General features: G+C 41.3%; 1 pseudogene; it reads left to right on the forward strand.

Annotated features, from left to right (window-relative positions):
- Nucleotides 1–23,803: 23,803 nt before the first annotated feature.
- Nucleotides 23,804–24,147, forward strand: LOC116154988 (translation machinery-associated protein 7-like; annotated as a pseudogene).
- Nucleotides 24,148–24,552: the final 405 nt, after the last annotated feature.

The following is a 24,552-nucleotide window of genomic DNA, read 5'->3' on the forward strand; positions in this document are numbered from 1 at the left end:
AATACATTGATAAGGCAAGCCTGTGCTAATTCAGGAATATCTGGAGGTTTGCCATCCAGAGGTAATTAACGCATCTGCGAAGGATTTTAATTTTCCTAAAGCAACTGAGAACAGGTCAATCCAAAGGGATCCATACTGAGGCACATCCACGTTTCCTGTGGCTTCCCTCAATGTGAGCACCTGCATCAGGATATCCGCCCTGACTGCCATCTCAGAGTAGCCAAGGGAGACAAAGATCCCATGCCGTGCAGCATCATTTGCTAAGGTCTTTCAGTTGCCTGCTTACAGGCCTCTCTGGTGTCAATTAAGGAAAGGCACTCCCTCTGGGCAGGCACATTAGAAAAAGGCATCCCTTCCTCCCCAGCAGATGTAGCCCCACTCAGGGGCACACAGCTGGGGAGTAGACCTCAGCCAGGATTTCAGTCCCAACATACACCCTCAGCATAGTCTCATGCCAAAGCCCTGCTACCAACTCCCTGGTCCATGCACTGGGTGCAAAATACATTAGTGCTTTTACATTACATATGTTTAAATTAACATTCATAACTAAGGAAACCAGTTTTTCTGGGAAAATTACTGAACTAAATGGAAAGACTTTCCTGAAATCCCAGCAGCAGACACAGAAACTTTAAGCACAATTCAAAATCATTAAACTTTTTCCAAGATTACAACTTATTTCTGCCACAGAACTCAGTAACTCTTCAAAACCTGGGACTTCACTGAGCTGTGAGCAGTTCAGAAATGGAAAATAAGCAGAGTCTCCAGTTGTGGGTTTGGGACTAAAGCCCAGAACCTCCCTGGACAAATAGCAAGGCAAGTGTTCCCACAGCTCACCCAAGTCACATTGCTGAGGAAGTGCAGTCTGGTAGCCTTTGAGTCTCTCAGAGCTTCAATTCCCTGTAAGTCATTTTTCTCCAGCAACAAATCAACAAATCCCCTCATCGTAGCCACTTATTATATGAAAGTAAGTCACTATCTCTACCTTTGGGTTCAACCATTTCCAAACGCCCATAAATTGGTTATAGTTCTAAGCACAGGCCTGAGGAAAATGTATAATCTTAATCATTTCCTCCATCACACTATTCAATGAACTTCACTTGAAAGGTGGCCTTCATGTGGGCTGGGGCAGCCCTGCTCCTTTAAGATCTAGACATGGCAGGTTCAAATCCCAATTCCAGGTCCTGTGGAAAGTCCTGGGCTCTCCCGAGGTTTCTGCAAATAGGGCAGGGCAGGAAGATGGTGCTGCAGCTCCTTCAGCTCTGGTTCTCAGCCTCCTTGGAATTCGGGCTCTCCATTCTGCCCCTGGGGTTGCTCCTTTATCCTGTCCTGGTGGGATTCCCCCTGGACCAGCTTTTTCACTTGTGACTCCAAGAAGCAACCGTGAAGATAAGGCTGCTGTGGGGAGATGTTACAGGGCTGCTCTACACAAGCAGATGAGGCTGTGGACAGCCTGTTCTCAGAGGTCCTCACATGCTCGGCACCGAGTATCTCCCACGACCCCCTCCTAGCCTGGGACATCCTGGCCTTGCTCGTGCCTCTCCCTCCTTGTCCTCTCCCCTTTCCAGGCACCGCCACCCCCAGGTCCTAATTCTTCTCACAATTTGAGATAAGCCATTCAGCCCCCTGTCCCAAGTTATCCCAGGCCCAACTTCAAATAAACCCTTCAGGAGGCTCAGCTGGACAAACAGGCCACACTACTGTTTCAGCAGAGGCCTTGACTTCATAGGTTTTTTCTTTAACAACATTCACCATCCTTGAAGACAGCTGTGGTTTCAAAGAGCCATTTTCTCTTTGCTTTTGCTTTTCTGATGAGTGGTGCAATGGAAATCAGGCACTTGAACCTCTTTCTTCAGCTTGATTAAACAGTGGAAACCTTTTCCCCCCATTCTATTGCAGGTGCCTAGTCTACGGTAAGAGCATTCAACTTTTCCAATCTTAGAATAAAGTCCCCAGACAACAAATTAGCAGGTGGTTTAGCCCTACTGGTTTATACTGCTAGCTTCTTAGGTTTAAAGACAGAAAGATTTGAGTTTAAAATCTGGGTCAGGCTAGGGCCCAAGGTCAGACAGGCCCTGTTTGATTAACGAGCTCTGTGTGAGGCAGCCGGTCTCGGGAACGCTGCCACACAGTGGTCACACCAGGCCAAGGGCCAGTCTTGCTTACTGTAGTGGCTTCTTTGGCTGACAGTTATTTTGCTGTTTCCTCTGATCCTTCTCTGCCATCCCTACTCACACATCAAAAGCAGAAAGGGGGCAGATTCTAGTTTTGTACATTCTCTGAAAAGATAAAAAGAAACTCTTAAAGTGTGTGCATGTGTGTGTGTGCATTCATTCATACACATACATCCACACATATATATTATATGCATATATGTGTGTTTGTGTATATACATTTTTTTCACAGACTCCTCGAGCTCATCATAGTAATAATTCAACCCTGACAGTATATTAGAATCACCTGAGAGCTTTTGAAAAGAGACTGATGCCTTGGCCCATCCCAGACCAACTGAATCATTCTCTCTGGAGATAGGGCCTGGGTACCAGAATTTTCGGAGTCCTTTCTAAACTCCCAAGGAGATTCTAATGTATAGCCAGGATTGAGAACTCCTTAGAGGTCTTCTAAGTGCAAGCTACTCAAGTCTGAATAGCAGAGCAGCATTGCCTGGGAGTCAGAATCTCAAGCCACACTCTAGAGCTACTGAGTCAGTATCTGCATTTCAACAAGATCCCAGGGAAACCATGTGTACGTTAGAGTTTGATGGATGAGGCCCCAAGAGACTAAGTGACTTCAGAGGTCATTCTGTTAACTGGAGACATAAATGGGACTGGAGCCCAGACCTCTTTTCTACTAGGCCCTTTATTTCCATTACATGATCATTTTTCAGAGTTAGCCAATAGTTAGGTATCCCTCAAAATGTGTATGATGTAGTCGTTCTTAAGTTTATCACAGCTATCTATGACTTCCCTCTGTTTTAAAAGAAAAGCATGAAATTTAAAAAACATTTAAGTTTAAGATTTGCAAGTGTTAGCCACTATAAAAAGAATAGATTTTTTAAAAGTTTCTTCTATATAGTACAGGGAACTATATTCAATATCTTGTAATAACCTTTAATGAAAAAGAATATGAAAACAAATATACATATGTATATGCATGACTGGGACATTGTGCTGTACACCAAAAATTGACACATTGTAACTGATTTTACTTCAATTAAAAAAAATTTAAGATTCTCAGAGGTTACCTTTTCTGCTGGAGGAGGACAAAGTGATTAGATGACATGACAAACAAATACTTAAGTAGGATATCGTGGAGCAGCTGTGGAGAAAAGATGGCAGACATTTCACCAAACAATCCCACCTAATTTGTGGATCAGCAGGTTGCAGGAGCCACACGGAGGTTGACAAACAAGAGAGACTGCCTGCAATCCAGCAACTCTGTACCTTGTGACACATCAGAACTCAGCATGGGTAAGACACCAAGGCCTCCATCTTGCATCGCTGAAGAGCCTCTAAAAAGAGGGGAGGTTGCTTACAGACTTGCAAATGTCATAGGTTCCCTTTCATGTGAGGACATTTCACATTTCATTATCACAGATGAAGGAAACAAGCAAAAAAAATCCCACAGATCCATGTGAGACAAAGTTTTACAGTCAGGCCACCCAGCTATATCAGGAATTCCATTAATTCCTGCTCTAGCCCTAGGAAACTGCCAGATTCCCCTTTCACCAGGTTCCAGGCTTGCCCTCCCATCCACATACCCGGTGTAGTCACTTTAAGATCTCACACCCTCTCCCAGAATCACACAAGCCCCACAGGGAAGGATACTTCCTCATAAAATTGCGTTCACAGCCTTTGCTTTGAACTAGTCTCCTTGAGCCGTTCCTTATGCTTTATTCCGTTCCCATGATGCTGCTTGTTTGGGAGATGTTTGGATTCTCCACCCTGGTCACATGACCTCAGGCTGCTTCAGGCAAACAGCGCCACCCCCCCCCCCCCACCTCCACCATCTGACTGCCTGGGATTCTTGTGCCCTGGCCCCACTCCTGTAAGTAGAACATTCTTCAGTCCTGAGAATGGCGTCAGGCCACCAGGAATCCACAGGTCCAGGCCCAGGGGCACTTGCCACTCCCTGGTTCCCTCGTCCCGCCTCCTGAAAACTCCCAGCAGTACCTCACCCTGAGGCTACTGACTGAGCCCTGAGAAGAGACCTCAGCTGAGCCTGAGGCTGAGCACTAAGGGATGTGGCGCTGCAGCACTGTCCCAGGACCACTCTTTGTCCTGATGCCTTTTCTGGGGCATTTTCTGGCAAATGAATGCAGCTGCTTAATTTCTCCATGCAATTTGTGCTTCCATGGCTATGACCCTCAGGAGAGGCAGAATGAGTAGTGTTTTGGTTCCCTGCCTGATGAAAGTGATCCACATCCAAGGACACATTCCTTATGTGATATGTACCGCTTCTCCAGCTATCTGTGGCAGTAGGCAGCTCAAACAGCAGAAAACGCCACTGCTGATGGCAAGGATTACAACAAAGACACTCTGCAACTCAGAGGTCATGCTATCAGGGAAAACGCCCCACAAAGACATGCAGAAATTTTCTTCCAGCCCTTTGGATGCCTGTAATCATGAAGCCAGCTGGAAGCCAGGCCCGCTTTGGGGCAGCAGCTGTTACTGGGTAATTAAAGCCAGGCAAAATGCAGAGGGGGCCAGAAGGCTGACGTGAGATCAGGCAGGGTCAGGCAGGACATAGATCAGCTCAGGCCTGTAAAATACACATTAGCTGCGGACAGACAGGATGGCCCATCTCAACACTGTCAAAGGAGAGGAACTCTAACTGTAGGGATCTAACAAGGCTTCCTTCATAGAACACCGCCGCAGACCCATTCTCTCACTCTCTTCTGCTGCGGGCTCCGTCGGGAAGGTTGAAGAGTCCGTGCTTCCTGTTATCAGATGATTTTACTAGCAGGAAACGAACTCTCTTTCCTCTTCTGTGGCATTTTGAATGGATGAATGGAGGGAAGGGTGAATGAATGAATGAATGATTGAATGAAAGAACAAGAAGTAGGAACAAGTGTATATCATAGATAGAGCCAGTAGCAAGGATTTAGTTTAAGGTCAGGATTTATCACCCTCCCCAAACTATCTGTGAAGACCACACTGACAGTTGAGTTTCCAATGAAGCTGAGGATATGATCTTCATGGTACCAACAGCAACTTTAATGATAACAGTAATCATTTGTCAGAGAGCTGCTGCTCTGCACCAAGCATTGTGTCATATGCTGTATCAGATAGGACTCTTGCGTGTTCTGTGCAGCCTACTTTGAGAAGAGTGTTATTTCAGGGAGTGGGGGTGACAGCTGTTCTGTAATGCATTTAGAGAAGTGTTGAAAAGCACACGTAATAAAGATGTTTATAAGAGTTATACATGCAGAATACTATGAGAAGAGGGTTACTTCAAGGAATGGATATGATATCTCTTCTGTAATGCATTTATAGAAGTGTTTATAAACATTAGTTAAAAAAACAGTGTTTGTTTAAAAAGTGGTATCCACTTGGGACAAATAAAACAGTGTTTTTTAAGTGAAAAAAAAAAAAGGACTCTTGCTGTTTCGAGGAACAAAACCCAACTCAAATTGACACAAGCATTAAAAAAAGAAATTGTTACAGATACAGGGAGGTCATTTTGAACCCATGATCAGGAATGCCCCTAGGTTTTCGTAGGGCAGGGAATGAACCAGTAGACAGTCTCTTCTCTTAACATCTGATTTATTATTTTTCTCAAACAGGATCTTTTAGCTTCTTTACCCATGTGATAGAAAACGCGACTGCCCTACGACCCACATTTATGTGCAATCGTTTCATCTCTCAGGGAAAATAATTACCCAGAGCTTGAGGGGATATGTAGGATGTCATTGGTAAAGGGTTAGAAAACAGAGGCTTTGAAGAAACCAAAAGACAAGAAGGGGTAATTAACATAGTCTTGTGGCCTGTAGAAAATAGTTTTCCACTTGTCTATCAAGAAGTTGAACTGGCCTAGACTGCCATTCCCCTATTTAAACTTAATCTCTTAAGTCATGATTCAGCCAGCCACCTTATAACCCTGCTACTTCTTGGTAACCTCCTATTCCTTGGAATTTAAGTTGCCTCTTGTTTCCAGGGTGGATCACAGGTGCCACCAAGTCTTAAAATACACTAATGATATGTTAGATGTCAACCTTGACCCATCACTTGAAATCAACTTCTTGCTTTAAAGCATTGGGCTTCTCTACAAGGCTCAGATCCTCCAAGGTTTACAGAGATGAGTCAACAACAAAAAATTAATCAATAGTCAATCTAAGAAAGAAATGGAAATTTTATATGAGCCAACTTGAGGATTATAACTTGAGAGACAGTCTTTCAGAAAACTCTGAAGACTGTTTTCCCATTAGAAGTCAAAGCACGGTTACATAATTTTTTGAGACAAACGATTATACATCAAAGTAACATACTGACAGTTTACATAGTCCAACAAGGCAAGTAATGGGCTATTGTGACCCCTAATAAGATTGAGAAAGGAATGTTATCTCTCAAGGGGTTAACCTTGCTGGTGCCAGGAGGAAGTTGCTTTTTTTGTTTTGTTTTGTTTTCTTTTGTTTTGTTTTGTTTGGCAAGTAGGCATTCCTGTGTCTTCTGAGGGGACCTAGTTCATGTATAATGCAGATGCACCAGGCACACTAAGGGGTGGGGGTAGTGGCTCAAGCGGGCAGAGAATTTTACATTTAAAATTTTTCTTGTCCTGCCTTAAAAATAATTTTATTTCATCAGATGGGAGGATAAAGGTAAGACAGGCTTTGCATTTTATTATGCCTCTGAAGCATTTATCACACTGAGGTAGAAAGCTGAAAATCTCCCACCATAATAACCATACCGTCATTTGTCAGGCCCATTCCATCTATCAGACCCTTATACTCAAACAACTTTGCAAAGATAATTATTTCTTAGAGGGAGAAATTAAGATACAGAGAGGTTAAGCGACTTGCCCAAGATGATTAAGCCAGTGACAGAGATAGAATTTGAACCCAGATGTCTCTGACATCAAAGCCCATGTGTTTTCCACCGTACCATGCTGATCAAATAGTCATTGTCATCTATTGCTATTTGCAATTTGAATTTGGTTGTGGAGGAAGGAATGGAAATTATAAACATAGGACAGTATTCCAGAATTTCTTATCATTTCTATGACTCACAGCACCTGATCCAAGTCACCTTGGATTTTCTATTATTTGAGTGTACACTAGACATATTCAGCCTCAGGAGATCTTGAGGGTTCCAGTATAGGCAAGTGCTTTGTCCTTGAGGAGGGAGGTCTTGCTCTGGGCCCTCCGCACTAGAGGATTTGTCCTTCAGTCTGGTCATTATGAGGTGGAATGAATGCTGTAAGTATTGCCCTTTTTGCCATTCTAACAAGATTTTCTTGAGGAGAGTCTGCTCAGGCCTTAAGTGTTTCCTTCTCTGTCATTTTCTGACTGCAGAGAAGACAAAACGAATCACTATTAACATTTATCTTACCCAGATCCCGAAGATCCTGTTCCCTCTTACCAGGTAACATGCAGGGTGAGGCAGTGGCCCACTTGGTTGGAGGAAACACCACGCTGAAGTGGCAGCCTCCACTCTGAACGAGCTTTAGGACCCTGTAATTTCACTCTGGGCTCTTCTAACTCAGGTCCACGTGGTACCTCCAAAGGATGATTAATCACTGCTGGATGTTGCCCCTTTCATTCATTTATTCACTGCCTATTTAGTGAGCACCTACTATCTGACAGATATTATTCTAGGTACTAAGAACCTGGTGTGAACAGGTTGGAAAGGACTGAAATTTAAATCTGGCAAGAGAAACAGAAAGGTAAGTAAACAAAGAAGTAATGACATTTTAATTTGTGATAAGTGCTATGGATAAAAGAAATAAGGCAATTAAATGAAGAATAATGGAAGTCTCAGGAGGAGCTACTTTAGAAAGAATAATCAGGAAAAGCCTTCCCATGGAGGTGATATCTGAGTAGAGACCTGAAGGCTGAGAAGGATGCAGCCTTAACAGAGTCAGTAAAAGAGCATTCCAGGCAGAGGGAACAGAAAGTGCAAAGCCCCCGAGGTAAGCAAGAGACTAGTTCATTCAAGGAAAAATGGTTGCAGCATAGTGAGTGAAAGAGAATGGACTATACAACCTTAAGAAGAAGACAGGGACTGGATCATAAAGGCTTTTGTAAGTGATGGTTAAGAGTTTGAATTTTATTTTATATAAAATGAGACAATAATAGAGGATTTAAGCAGAGCATTGACATTGGATTTAATGTTTAAAATTCACTCTGATGATGTAGAGAACAGACTCAACAAGGGAAGGGTGGAAGAAGAGAGACCAGAACAGAGAGCTTGGCAGCAGCCCAGGAAGAGTTGATGGTGCCTTAGAGGAGGGGATGAGCATAGAGACAGAAAAAAGAGGATGGATTTGGAATACATTCTTCAGGTAGAACTGACCAGTCTTGTTTATGGACTGGAAGCAGGGGATGAGGAAAGGGAGAAAATCCAAATCTTAGATCTGGGGTTTAAGCAACTGGTTGGAAGGTGATGCTTTTTATTATTACAGGTATTTAGAGCTTATTCTTTTTCCCATGGGACTACGTAGGGGGTTTTTTTGTGGGTTTTTTTCAGAGACTCTACCATCTCTGGAAATCTTGCAGTGGCAGTGTCCTTGCTGGAGGTAAATGCATCTCCTAGGGCTGATCACTTAAAATTCTTCCCACCTTGGACTTCAGTGGTATATCTCCAGGATTTGCTCGTGGTTTGTTTGTTTTTTCTCCAAGGACCCCTTTTGAGCAGAATCTAAGAAAACTCATGCCTGCTCTCTATGTGTGCACTACGTCAGGGCCATGGGAGGCACCTAAGCCTCATTGGCCCAAAACTCTGGGAGAACAGCCATCCCCAACACAGAGTCTCTTTACTCTGCCATCAAAGGAGCCGCCAACCACAGTCAGACTCCAGTGCTCTGTGTCCCACTCTCCAGGAGCTCCCCCAGTAAAGCCCCTTTCACTAAACTGGCTGGTAAGAGCAAACACTCTCACTGCTTCCCTACTGTGGGGAAAAACTTATATTGCAGATCTCTCTAAAGTAATTTTCACTCCAATTTCCTGTGCATTTTGGTATCTTTAACCTTTTTCATAAACTGGAAGTATTTAATCAACTAAGGGAGATAAAACCCACTTTTGGTCAATCCTTCGCAAGTCCTGGCTAATTATCTCCTTGAATCATTTGCTAAGATTGTGTTGGGAAGACAAAGCTGAAGACAAAATAGGATGAGTCCTATTCTACAATCCTGTGCACCAAGAAAACTGAGAAAGAGCCACCAAAGGGAAACTTAAAAACCAGGGGAACATGATACAGCAGAAGCTGAAGGGTACTCAGGTAGTCACGTGTTGCTAAAAGGTGGAATAAGATGAAGACAAAAAAAAAAAAAAAATGCCCACTGAATTTGGTGTCTTATGCTGCTCCATTTCAGTGTACTGTTAGGGACAAAAGTTAAATTGACATGTTAGATACTTTCCCAGAATCTGTCCTCCCCTTCTTCCTGGCAAACAGAACCCATATGGCCAGCTCCATTGTAAACCCTGATCGATCCAAGCCAATCACTATAGTCTACCCTCCTCTGGCAATGATTTGTTTAGGAATGGGCATGTGATATAATTCTGGTTGAGATGTGAGAGGAAGTCTGTTGGAAGATTTCTGCAGAGGTCTCTTTTTTTTTTTTTTTTTTTTTTTTAAGAAAAAAGAGAAACTAGGAAAAGGCAGCTCCTCTTCTTACATTGGCTATTGTCAGTTTTAGGTGTGACAGTTCTATGGAAACCATCTCAGTACCAGCCTGAGGATAAAATGGACGCCAAAGAGGAGGACAGAGCCAAAAGAACTGCCACAAAGCAGAGCCAGAGTCCATGCCCGGAGCCCACTCTACCTGTGGAGTTCTTGTTATTTAAACTCATTAGTCTGTCTCCATTTTATTTCACACAGCTGATTTAAAGTTCTCTGTTATTTCATACCAAAAGCAGCCTGAAGGTAAAAAATAGGTTTAAGGGAGATGAAAAATTGGAGGCAGATAACTCTTTTGAGATGTTTTTCTTGGCAGCTGGAGAGAGATGAAGGATCTAGTGAAGGCTTTTTTAAAGATGGGAGGCACAGTAGCCAGTTTGTACATGTGACACCTTCTGATAGGAATGAACCAGCAGAGAGGGGGAAAGGCAGAGTGCCAATACAAGCATCTTCTTGCCACCTCACTTAAAGTCCACAGCCTCTCCTGGAGTCTCCCTCACTGATCTTGCTAATGCCCCCATAAAGAAGGGCCACCAGTTCTCACAGTATTGTTTCCATTGTCTGACTACAACTGCTTGCAAGCTCCCTCCCTGGTGGTCTGTTAGTGGAATCCCTCCAGCTTTCTCTGCACTCTTTCTTTGTCTGGAGAAAGGCAATGGCTGATCCCTGCAGGACTGGTCTCTCTAGGACAACCCCTGCTCAAGAGAGGCTGACAGGAGCCCTGCTTTTTATTTTCTTGAGGTTCCTCCCAAGGAGACCCTAATCTTAACAAAAATTTACTTCCCCTCACAAAGAAATACAGGGTACCCAAGAGCCCAGCTTGCAATTAATTGCTTGTCCTCCAAGCTGAGCCTACCCCTAAGCCCCATTTCGCCCAGAGCTGCAGGTGGATCGACTTAATGAAGTTTGCTGTTACTTAACCTCCTCCCTCCTTAATATTCTACTTTCCAGTTATAATTGCACAAAAAGAGTATATAGGCCCTCTCCTCCAAGGTGGGAGGCCTGGTCTCCAAGTCAACAGCTCTCTCCCTCTCCTAGCCATCTGAAGCCATATGCAAACTAACTTAGGGTACAGGGTCTTTCCCCAGGGGAACAGAAACATTCAGTCCCATCTGAGGCTTGTGCTAAATCTGACTATGTATTTACTGAACAACTAAATGGTAATCCAAAAGAGCACTGCTGTAAAGCGCTTCCAGTAAAAATATAAAAACAATGCAAAGGACCAAGTAAAGAACAACATTGATTTGCCTTTCTATTGCTTCCTGTAGAGAGAAATTTGTTCTACATTTTACTTCCCCTATTCATTTAGCATAAAACAAGATATGTAGCCTAAAACATTTAATACTCATGCTATGAGGTACGATTATCTACAGTCATAAAGAAACACCTGGTAAAGCCAGACAACTGAGTTTCATTTCCTTATGAAATTTCAATAATTCATTAACCAAAACACTATAATGGACCAAATATTTTAAATATCTAAAACAAACTCCCTTTGTTAATTAAATTTAAATAGATTTACTAGTTCTTGTCTTACCACATTTTCTTACTAATGTAATTTTGGCTAAAATACAGACTGTGCTTAAGTAAAGAGGAACAAATGAGCCAAATATTCACTTTCTAAAATCTTCTCACTGACCTATAGTCCCTACGAATGAAATTTTCCATTTAGAACAATAATTTAGACAAAGTCACACTTAAAGATTTTAATGATTTGGAGTAAAGCATTCTAATACTAAATTAATTTACTTTCTGGCCTTATTATATTAAAATTTGCACCTCTGCATACTTAAGACTTAGCTGCCGTATATCCTTTTTTTAGAATTGGACAGTTATTAATTAATTAAATATTTTTGTAATGGTCTTTCTCTAGATAATGAGTCCTTGAAATGAACATCAACAATTTATAGCTACAGGAGACCCTTTTGGGGATTCCTCTGAGATCTCCCTTGCCCCATGGGGGTAATTTTCATAGACATGTTCTTGTTGATTTCACTTTTTTGGCCACATTTGATTGATCCAAGGATAGACACCTGGCCAAGCTGGGCCCATGCAAACTACAATGAGGTATCACCTCACACCAGTCAGAACGGTCATCATTAAAAAGCCCACAAACGATCGATGCTGGAGAGAGTGTAGAGAAAAGGGAACCCTCCTACACAACTGGTGGGAATGTAGTTTGGTGAAACTATTATGGAAAACAGTATGGAGATTCCTTAAAAAACTGAAAATAGACTTATCCTATGATCCAGCAATCCCACTCCTGGGCATATATCTGGAGGAAGCTCTAATTCAAAAAGACACATGCATCCCAATGTTCATAGCAGCACTATTCACAATAGCTAAGACATGTAAGCAACCTGAATGTCCACTGACAGATGATTGGATAAAGAAGATGTGGTGTATATATATACAATGGAATACTACTCAGATACAAAAAAGAGTAAAATAATGCCATTTGCAGCAACATGGATGGACGTAGAGATTGTCATACTAAGTGCAGTAAGCCAGAAATAGAAAGAAAAATACCATATGATATTACTCATATGTAGAATCTGAAAAAAAAGGACACTAACGAATTCATCTACAAAACAAATAGATTTGCAGACATAGTAAATAATCTTATGGTTACTGGGGAAAGGCAATGGGAAGGGATAAATTTGGGAGTCTGAGATTTGCAAATGATAATCACTATATATAAAAATAGATAAAAACAAATTTCTTCTGTATAGCGCAAGGAACTATCTCATAGTGGCCTTTCATGAAAAAGAATATTAAAATAAATATATGTGTATATATGCATGACTGGGACATTGTACTGTACATCAGAAATTGACACATTGTAACTCTATACTTCAATAAAGGAAAGGAAAAAAAAAGGAAATAAGAAATAAATCCTGAAAAGAATTCTTCAAGATGAAATGAGAGGATGTTAGTAACATGAATATGTACAACATATCAGTAAAGGTAAGAATATATAGTCAAATTCAGAATGCTCTAATATTAGAATATGGTGGTGCGTTAATCACTTAACTCTAGTATAAAGGTTAAAGGACAAAAGTACTAAAAATAACTACAGCTACAATAATTTGTTAATGGATATATAATACAAAAAAATGTTAAGTTGTGACATTCAAAAACATAAAATGTGAGGGGAGAGTAAAAAGGTAGAGTTTTTATATGTAATCAAAGGTAAGTTGTTATCAGCTTAAAATAGACTGTTATACCTCTAGAATGTTTTATGTAAGCCTTATGATAACCACAAAGCAAAAACCTACAGCAGACACACAAAATATAAAGAGAAGGGAATCAAAGCATACCACCGTGAAAAATCATCAATTCACAAAGGAAGACAGCAAAACAAGAAGAAATAAACAAGGGAATAAAACAGCCAGAAAACAATCAATAATGTGGCATCACTCAGTCTTTATCTATCACTAATTAATTTAAATGTAAATAGATTAAAAATTTCAATCAAAAGGCATAGGATGGCTGAATGGATTTTTTTAAAAAGAAGAACTTGCTGTCCACAAGAGACTCGCATAACCTGAAGGACACACATAGGCTGAAAGTAAAGATGGAAAAAGATATTCCATGCAAATGGAAACCAAAAAAGAGCATAGAGAGCTGTACTTATACCAGACAAAATAGACTTTAAGTCAAAAACTGTAACAAGAGACAAAGGAGGTTATTTTATAATGAAAAAGTGTCAATCCTTCAAGAGGATATACCAATCATATATGCACTCAACATCAGAGCAGCTAAATATATTGAGCAAATACAATAATAGTAGGGGATTTTAACACCCTACTTTCAACAATAGATAGATCATTCAGACAGAAAAACAATAAAGAAACATTGGATTTGAATTATACTTTAGACCACATAGACCTAACAGACACACACAGTACATTCCATCCAACAAGAGCAAAATAAACATTTTTCTCAATGCACATGGAATATTCTTCAGGATAAATTATATATTAGGTCAGAAAACAAGTTTTAGCAAATTCTAGAAGATTGAAATCATACCAAGTATCTTTCTGATCACAATGGTATGAAACTAGAAATCAATAACGGGAGGAAAGCTGGAAGATTCACAAATATGTGAAAATTAAACATTATACTCCTGAACAACCAGAGTCTGAAATGAGCCACCTTTGAAGTCCTAGCCTCCTGTGAGGCTGGAGGTGGGTGACAGAGGCTGATATTTGCAGGATCAGCTCTGTTATCTTTTAGGAAGCTCTGAAGATATGTCCAACAATATTCTTTAGAAGGGGGACAGGTATTTATCAGCAGCTTTGAGAGCTTAGCCAAAATTCTGAGACATCAGAAAAATCCCATTTCATATCCTTTTATGTTAACAATAATTCAGTTCCTTTTCTTGACATGGTTGCTGGTTACTGGGGTGAATTTTTTTAAGAAAAATTTATTGAACTGTGTGATTATGCTTTGTGTACTTGTCTTTATGTAGGTTTGACTTGCATAAAATTTACTTATGGGAAATGATCCTGAAACCACTGTGAGTTGGATTCTGTGCCGGGCATTTTACATATCTTATCTCATTGAATCAGGCTTACTACCATTTATTAAGTACTTACTATATATTAGCACTATATCATATTCTTTCTTTAAATTTTTATTGTGATATATAACATATAAACAGAATATATTCAATTTAACAAATAGTTATAAAGTGAACACACATGTAACCACCATCCAGATCAAAAAATATATTGCCATTGGGGGAGGGTATAGCTCAGTGGTAGAGTGTATGCCCAGTATGCACGAGGACGTGGATTCAATCCCCAGTACCTCCTCTAAAAATAAATAAACAGACAGAGAAATAAACAAACTTAATTCCCCCCCAAAACAAACAAAAATTTTGTTTAAAATATTGCCATCACCCCAGAAGCCCTTCTCATGTATCCTTTCCTGATAACAACCCCCTGAAATATTCTTCATATGAATTATTTGATTTAATCCTTACAAGAACCCTGGGAAATTATCAGTGGTTGCAAGCTGAAAAATTCCCAGAGCTTATCTAGTTCTGAGACACATTTGAGTTCTGATCAGCCAGAGTGCAAAAACCTCACTGAGCACCTGGGACGTTCAGCAAGGACCCCAGACAAGGTTTAGGTCTTTCTCTGTCTGACTTATTTCACATAGCATAATGCCCTCAAGGTTCATCCATGGATCAGGCATCTTAATCAGAAATTGAGTCTTCAGTCCCAGTTCAGTTTCTATGTCACTGGGTTCTGCCCTGCTCTCCTTACCCAGCAGGTGGACCAACTCCTGAGGTCCCCTCTCTGAACCTGTAGCTCCTGCAGCATTGTGCTTATCTCCCTAACCGTGAATTCCTAGACTTGCCTGGACACTGGCCACTAGAACCTACTCCTTTACCTGCCCCACTCTCATGAGTCCTAGGCTCTGGTTCCAGCTACCTAGGGTCTGGCTCACTCATTCATTCAGCAAGCACTTATTGAGCACCTGCTATGTATTAGGAACAAAGCAAGGTCCTGGAGATACAGGATACCGACATGAACAGGACAGACATAGTCACTTTTCCAAAGAAGTTATAGTCTAGTGGTGGATACAGACAAGCCATAAGACAGAGCATTGTGATGAGTCCTATGGGCAAACAGGTCCAGGGAGCTTTGAAAGTGTAGAAGATAGATTCTTCATTTGGACTTTAGGTTTAAGAAAGAGTTTTTTGAGGTAATAAAATCAAAGCTAAGAACTGAAGGGTGGGTAGGAATTTGCCAGAAGGTTAGAAAGAGTTGTAAAATGTTCTAGGCCCAAGGTTCTCAAAATGTGTTTCCAGACCAGCAGCATCAGCCTCAACTGAGAACTTGCTAGAAATGCAAGTTCCCAGGCCCTTCCCCAGACATACAGAATCAGACATTCTAGGTGTCAGGCGCATCGATATTTGTGCTTCTGGTGCATAGCGTAATTTAAGAATCACTGATCTAGGCTGAGGAACAAAATGTACAAAGGCCCGGAGAGAATGTGGCTTCTCGCCACATTCATACTCTAGTTATGAGAATGACAATTCCAGTGTCTCATCTGAGATGGCAACTCCAGGCCCAGTTCAGTCCCTGCGTGACAGAAAAATAGAAAAGGGAGGGACTACCGTTTGTTAAATACATAGTATACACCTAAGCTTCACATAGTTTCTTTTATCTAATTCTCACTACATGCCTATTTTCATGCCCTTTTCACAGATGTGGAAACTGAGGTTCAGAGACAGTAAGGAACTTTGCTTAACTTCACGAGCTAGTAAGTAATAGAACAGGGATTTGAACCCAGTTCTCTCTGACTCCAAAACTTAAGGATTTTTCCCACTGCTTCCAGGGGAAAAGAGTTAAGATTCAGAGATTGGGACAAGATCAGAACATGAGTTGGGCCCTTGGATGAAGAGTATCAGGTAGGGTGGAGAAAGGAACTGCAAGCCGTCTCTCCTGGTGTTCCCTCCTCTGGGACTCCCACTCCCCAGTGAGGAGACGACCAGTAGGCAAGAGCAAGGAGGCCAAGCTCTTCCAATCAGGACTGAAATGGGAGTGAGAAAGCCAAGCCCAGGCCTTCTCATTTGAAAAATCCTTGGTAAAGCCTAATCAAAGTCTATGTTTCAGACTGAAGACTTGTTGGGAATAAATGGTACAATTATCAGGAAAGCAATTTGGTAATACGTAGTAAGAACCGTAAGCTTTCAGATGCTGACCTAATCATATCTATGAATAAAACATAAACATGAAAATAGTCATGCTATTAAGAGAAAAGGTGGAATAAAATTATATAAACCACATGATTCCAGTGTTTAAAATGCCAAATAAAAAGACTAGAACAGAATTCACCAAAATGTTAAAATAGTTTTCCCCCATCTAATACAAAATAGCCTAAATTTAAGAGAATGATTTATATAACAAGATGTCCTTTACAGTATTTTAACAGCAAACAACTAGAAGCAATCTAAATATCCAACACAATGAAGAGGGATAAATAAATTATGTTTCAATCATGCGATAGAATACAATCGTCAAAAGTGACAATTTGAAAAAGTATTTCTGTCAAGTCTTTATGCTCCTGCCTGCACCCAGCTGCCCCAGGAGGCAGAACCCAGACATCTTTCCAAAATCATGGTGAGAGGCAGAGCCACAGAGGGCAAAAATCAGCCACCTTTCCTGGGGCTTCCTGCAAATTTTCAGTCATGAGATAAAGTCCTAGCTTTCCTCACTCAAAGAACTCGTGCCACCGTGTAGAGATTAAATATGGACCCAGGAGCCCCCGATTAAATGGGGCTTAGATTTAAACAGAAAGCAGTGTGTTTAAATCTCATCTCTTGCCTGCTTGTCCCTCAGCCCCCTACACGTCCCAGATAGTGAATTTCCTGTAAATAGAAATGCAATCAATTCACCTCTGAGTCCCTGAGGAGGAGAGCATCACCGTTTTCACTTCAATCGTGCTTTTGCCCATGGCTGCCGCTTATTCTGCACTGGGGTGGGCCATGCCCTGGACTTTATACCCAGAGTTAGTCAGCTGCTGCCCACAGACTAAATCTGGTCCATCACTGGCTTTGTAGGTGGTTTACTGGAAGACAAACACACACACACACACACACACACACACACACATACACACACGCAGAGTATATTTGTGACCATGAGAATAGTCATACTATTTACTAAGGAAAAAAGTGGGGGGAAATTATATATACAGTGCACTTCCAATTTTTAAATGCTTAACGAAAAGAGTAGGAGGAAATATACCAAAATGTTAAAATAGCGTCTCCCTCATCTAATATATCTGTTAGAATAATTATGCCCACTGCACAGATGCAGAAGCAGAGTGATTGTCTCTGAAGAGTGGAATTGTGGGTGGCTCATTCCATTTCTTTATACTGCTATCTATATTTTCTATAATTCTACCCCTTCTTCCCATCCCAAGAGGTGGGAGGCTGGATACTGAAGGAAAAATCCAAAGACGATCCCTGATGCTCAAATGAATCTCCTCTGCCCAAAGACACAGCCTGCCATCTGTCATGGGCCTCTGGGGACATGAGGATGCAGGAGGGCATTGGGCTTCCCTGAGAGGTCTGGTCCCCTGAAAGCCTAGAAAGACTATCCTGTAGGTGCAGCTATATATAAAATTCAATTAAATTTAAGTTGTAAAAACCTGAGCCCTCCCTGATTAAGTAAAATTAATTCAATTTCTGTTTTTAAAAAACCCAATCCAAGGAGGACTATGACCTCCTCTCAGGGAAATTTGGAAATTTCCTGGTGCTGTCTCAGACTTCCAGCCTCCATTTCTGCTTTATCCACTCCTCTGGCTCAGAATCTCTTTATAAACCAGAGAACCTTGCTTCCCTCTGATTGTTTACTGATCTAATGCCTCTTTATGCCCACAGCTCACCCGGATCCTGTCTGAGAACATTGGTGACCCAGCCCTCGGCTTCTATCAAGCCCCTGACTCCCTGCTCTTTGCCTCTGCTGGTCACCCACCCAGCCAGCACCCTTGCACCTGTTCTCCGTCCTGTCCTTTGCACACAGATAGACACAATATTTTGTTAGTGAATGCCGTGATGCAGAGGAGGAGTCAGATTTTATTTCTGGTGGTGACATCAGCAAGAGTTTGAGCAGCCCCTGGCTATGGTTAAAAGCACAGAAACTAGTTCAGACAATTCAAGTGCTCTTCATTTTTGCTAATTCTATCTCTCTGTCTGCACTTGCCACCGCCTCTCTTTTTCCACCAAGCTCTGCTGTTACCATTACATTACTTCTCAAATAGAAATTCTCTGATTCCAAGTGGAGTCAGACCCATCAAAAAGCTCCCAGTGTTTCTTTAATAAAGGTTGGGAACTGATGAAATAAGCAGAGGGAAAGGTCTCCAGCAGCACTGCATGGCTCCCTGCTCTGCAAGGTTTTACACTTTACCTCTCTCCAGGCTGCAAATTCACCTTACACTTTAGGGCAAATTTCATTCCTGGGCAATTTGGGGTGACTGGACCAATAATTCTGGCCTCTGTATCCTAGTCTTGTGGCCAGTTCCACTCTAAACCTGCCAAAGGTTTGTAACCAAGCCCCTGTCTTGAAACCTGAGGTGACCTTGATCCCTTTCTTGGGTTCCCAAGTCAAAGCCAGCTTGGCATCCCAGGGATGTGAAGGCAGCTACCCTACAGAAGGGCCAAGTCCTTCTCAGGTACTGTCTCAGGTACTTTGACAGATGCTGTTGTGAGTGTTGTGGGCAGAAGTAAGAGGACCCATCCTCGGGTCTTGGCTTAGCTCTGGCCTAAGGCAAAGGGGATGGACCTTGGGTGGTAACCAAGGGGCATCAGTCAGACCTCAATGGGAAGGGAGCCTTAGAAACTGATCCCCAGCCCACCAGCTGCTGGGGCTCTGCCCTGCCTCCTGCTGGGCTCTGAGAGGGCTTCTAAATTAGGATGGGTTTAGCCAGCAGAGGATATCTATGACTTCAGTTAGGAGGGATGGGGCCAGACAAGGTCAGATTTCTTTCCCTTCTGTAATAGTCTGGGTTCCCCAGAGACCAGAAACAAGGGAAATTATTGTACGGAATTGGCTCACACAATTATGGAGGCTAAGAAGCCCCAAGATCTGCAGTTGATAAGCTGGAGAGCAAAGGGAACCAATGAACAGTATAGTTCCAGTCCAAGTCTGTCCCAATGGCAGGAGAAGACTGATGTCCCAGCTCAAAGACAATCAGGCAGAACACAAATGCCTTTCACTTTTTGCTCTATTCAGGTCTTCAAACAATTGGGTGAAGCCCACCCACACTGAGAAGTACAGTCTGCCTTATTTAGTCGACAGAGTCAAACAGTAATCTCATCCAGAAACACTCCACAAACACAGCCAGAAATAATGTTTGACCAAGTGTCTGGGTACCCCATGGTCCAATCAAGTTGACACTTAAAACTAACCACACCCTCATGGGGCTTCAGTTTCCTCAATGTAGAATATCTGGTGATATTCAGTTTTATTTCTGTTTCTGTGAACTTACCAGAAGGCCTAGCACATTCTGTAATCAGACAGGATAATACTATTATCTAGAAGTTATGTGTTGTGAGAAGCAAATTAGATAATATGTAGGAAAGAAATCTATAAAACAGTGAGATTATTATTCCTTATTAAGATTATAAAAGTGCTCTGTAAGGTTTGTGTGATTATTATTGCTACTAATTATCATAATTATCATGTCTTCTCTCTGGCTTTTAACCATTATAACCTGTTAGTTATGCAACTATTACTATCAGTTACATCTTGCAGACCTACTGTTCCAATACATTGTCACAATGTTTCACCCACCATCATTTCAGTCATTGTCAACTTTGGTACCTGTTTTAAAATGTAGGTTTCATCATTTTTCAAGTATAGTGAAGTCAGCCTGTGAGATGATTGCCATTGAACGGTTAGTTTGTTACTCACAGTTCCCAAAAGGAGGCGACACATCATGCCACATATGGCCACATGAGGAAGCACTAGGGTCAATAATGGGGCAGAGGAAGAGAGTGGAAAACAACGACAAGAACCTTTATCATGCTTTTTAGAGGAAGGAATATGTGAGGCCGGGTAAGCAGGTTTAGGATTGGCTTGTTGGAATAATTTCAGCAGACTCTGGGGCAGAGGGGCTGTCCCTAGCTGTCAGGTACCTAGATCTGGGGCAATTAGGACAGAGGAAGTGGCCCAAAGGGGAGAGTCTTGTGAGCAGCTGATAAAGCAGGTGGTTGGGGTATGGTCTTGGATTGGTTGGATTGCATATGAAACTCTCAGGGGAGTTGTTTGCTCTCCATAGGAATTTGCTAACCCTGGGAGGGACAGCACCTTCTAGTGTCAGCAAGGCCCAAAAAGCATCAAAATAAAAAGACTTAACCCACCCTGATGCTTAATATCCACCCTGACTAGGTATTGATCTTAACTATCACAGTTAATTCAACTGCAGCTCACAGTTGAGAGGTTTTCTTTCTCTCTCCTTCACTTATTCACTCAAGGAGCATCTATTAAGCACTTGCCGTGTTCTGACTACTATATTAAGCCCTGGGATACAAAGAAGGAAAACAGATAGTCCTTGTATTTAAGTGGAGGTAACATAATGAGACAAGTTTAAGTGTCTTTAATAAACATCATGATAAGAGGAAGTCGGGGGTTCCATGACAGGAGAGGCACCAAACACAGCCCTAAAGGGACCAGATTCCTCAGTGGCTCAGTCTCCCTACATCTCCCCCTCCTCCTACTCCATAGTGTGGGGCTCAGGAACAGAGCCTGTGGCAAAAGAGCTGAATAAATTCTCCCTGTCTTCTCCCAACAGCTCCTCCAACAAGGTCCCTTTGACTGAAATTATCTTCCTGTTCCACTTCTGAGAACTAACCATAAGGAAATCATGCAGTGGAAGCAAAAATCTATACGCAGAAAGAGGTTCATTGCAGAGTTATCAAAAATTGGGTTTTAAAAAAAACCTGGCTGCTACCTAAGTATTCAAAACCAAGGGCGTAGTTGAACAAAGATTAGCACATCTACCAAGGCACATTACGGAGCAAAAAGATCTGTATAATAGTTCATAAGGAGCACAGAACTCAGAGTCAGATTTTTCTAAGCTCCAGTTTTTAGGCAATATTTCTGAATCTCAGTCTTCCCATTTGTAAAATGGGGCTAGCTACTAATAGTTGCTACATCACAGTGCTTTTGTGGAGATTAAATAAGATAATGCAGGTAAAGCACTTAACAAACACCTAGAATAGTGCTCAGTAGCTGTTGGCCATTACTGTTATCATTACTAATGAAAAGTCAATGAAAACAGCTAATTGGGTGGACTTAATACACTATGGAAAATATTCCTAATACCATGTTAAGAAAAAATACATATAATAGTATGTAAGCAAATTCTGAGCCTGTGAGAAATGTATTTTAAATGTTTAAATAGTTGTATTGATAGCATAATGGCATTATTAATAATATTTTAATGAAAGATTTCTTTTAACTTTATTGCAAATTTCTTTTTTAAAAATGAAAGGGAGAAATTTAAAAATTAAACATAAGGGAACACTGGAAGTAACTGTATGCTACGAAACCCAAAAAACATCAAAAATAAATTTTTCCTGGGATTCATGTCTGCAGGGTTAATGAGTCTAAATCACCTTCAATTTGAGGAGACATCTTTTTTAGCATACAAAACTCTAACTCATCTCAATATTTAGTAATAACATGCTGATGCAAGCTAGTTCCAAGCTGCAGGGCAGTGTCTTTGGGACTGCCAAGAGGTGGAAGATCAAGACAGATCAGAGAGAAGGAAATAGAAAGCCACCAACTAAATGTTAATATATGAGTTTATTTTGCATGTATAGTATTAACTCAATAAGCAAAAACAAGTATGAATAGCTATGGATACACTATAAATAAAAAGAAACAAAAGATTGAAAATATATTGTTAACAGTAGCTCTCTGGGTTGAACATAGATGGTATCCAATTTCTTCTTTATCCATTGTGAAGTATTCAACAGTTGGCATGTAATAGTTTTAAATTTGGAAGAAGGAAACTTTAAAAATTACTCATTTCTTCTTTTTAAAGCAAGGGATTATTAATGAGAATGTAAGAGAGAGTGCAAGCCAGTAATGTCATAAATTCCCTAGCGCATGTGACTGTTTACTCCCAAAAGTCCCTGAATTGGGAGCTAAAAATAGAAAGATCTGGGGGCTGAATTGGGGGCAGGGGCATCTAATGAGTCCCACAAGAAGGGCTGTGAGCAGGTTAAACTGAGGTGAAGCCCAGGAGTGGGGTGACTTGGAAGGAGGGGAGGTTGGCTAGGGGCTCTCCCTTAGGAGTCAGATTGCTGGGAAGGAGGTGCTGGTCCCGGGACCCACCTGGGAAAGGCTTTGTGGAGGGTGTTGCTTTAGGAGTGGGAGAGCTGTTTTAAAGGTTCAGTGGAGGAACTGAGTTCAGTTAGATCCCAAAGGAAGCAGCTGTGTCCTCCCCAAATCCCATTAGCCTGTCAAGCAGGCTTTTCACTCCCAGAGCTAGAACCTGATTTCTGGTTATTTGTGGCCTCTTATAGCCACCCGATTCCCTCCCAAAGAATTCTGTGTGCCCCCAGGAACGTCCTGATTTGGGAGCTCGCTAAACCAAAAGAACTTTTCCACTGAAGTCCTTTCAATCAAAAATACACAAACTTCCTGTACTTCCAAAACTAGACAGACCTTTAGAAACAGTTTAGCTAAACATCTTCATGGTGCTCCTTTTAGAGATGAGAAACCGGGGACCCAAGGGGATTAGGTGATTTGTCCAGGGTTACTGAGTAAGATATGTCAGGGATCCCCAGAATCCTGCTCTTTTCTGTGCGTTTTTTCCATTAACCAAGCTGCTCCTTGTTAAACAGGAAGAATCTTCCTTTACTAGGATTTGTCAATGCACTGTTATGTCCTGTCCTAATAGTACTCATCATTATACCCTGACAAAATAATACTTACCATTATGTCCTAACTGAATAATACTTAACATTTATGGAGGCCTATGTGCTCTTTTTATAAGCAGTCATTTAATTCTCATAATAAGAAGGTATTATTAGATTTCACACAAAGAAGCTGAGCATTGGAGCAGTTAAATAAACCATCTACTGTCACCCTCTTAGCGGTAGCGGAGTCAGGATCTGAACCCAGTCCATCTGAATCCAAGTTACCTTCTTGAATCTTCATAAAGATACACTGTTGGGTATTTATATACAATGGAATATTATTCAGCCTTAAGAAAGAAGGAAATCTTGCCATTTGCAACAACATGGATGAATGTGGAGGACACTATGCTAAGTGAAAGAAGCCAGACACAGAAGGACAAATACTGCATGATCTTACTCGTATGTGGAATCTAAAAAATGTTAATGCTATAGAAGCAGAGAACAGAAGGGTGCTGACAGGGGCTAGGGGGTGGGAATGGAAAGATGTGGGTCAAAGGATGTAAAGTTTCAGTTATGCAAAATGAGTAAGTTCTAGAGACCTAATGTACAACAATGTGATTATAGTTAGCAGTATTTTATTGCATACTTGAAAATTGCTACAAGGGTAGATGTTAAGTGTTCTCACCACATAAAAAAGGAAAATAAACTGGGGAAGGGGTGGCAGGCACCATAACAGGCTACAAAGGTGGCAGGAAGAAGCCCTTGAAGCAGCCAAAGAAGCAGGCCAAGGAGATGGGTGAGGAAGATAAGGTGCTCAAGCAGAAACAGAAAGAGGAGCAGAAGAAACTCGAGGAGTGAAAGGCAAAGGCCACAGGGAAAGGCCCCCTAACTGCAGGTGGAATTAAGAAATCCAGCAAAAAGTAAGCTGTTCCTTGTGCCTGAGGCAATGATGATCCTTAATTCCATCAATGATGATCCTTAATTCCATTGCCGTTTAAACATCTGGATTCCTTGCCATAACATCTGTTGCCACCTATAGCTAGAATGAAGTGCTGTCTTGGAACCTATCGTGCATAGATTCCAAAGAACAAACTTTCGTTTGAAAAAAAAAAAAAGGGAAAAAAAGAAACCAGTAACCATCTGAGATGATAGATGTGTTAACTAGTTTGGCTGTGGTAACCATTTCACAATGTATATGTATACCAAATCACCAAACTGTACACCTTCAATGTATACAGTTTTTAATTATCAAATATACCCTAGTAATTTTTTTCATTAAATAAATAAAAATATCTTGGCTGTACAAAAAAAAAAAAAATACCCTGTTGG

Source organism: Camelus dromedarius, chromosome 2 (assembly GCF_036321535.1).
Source record: "Camelus dromedarius isolate mCamDro1 chromosome 2, mCamDro1.pat, whole genome shotgun sequence".
Taxonomy (NCBI): domain Eukaryota; kingdom Metazoa; phylum Chordata; class Mammalia; order Artiodactyla; family Camelidae; genus Camelus; species Camelus dromedarius.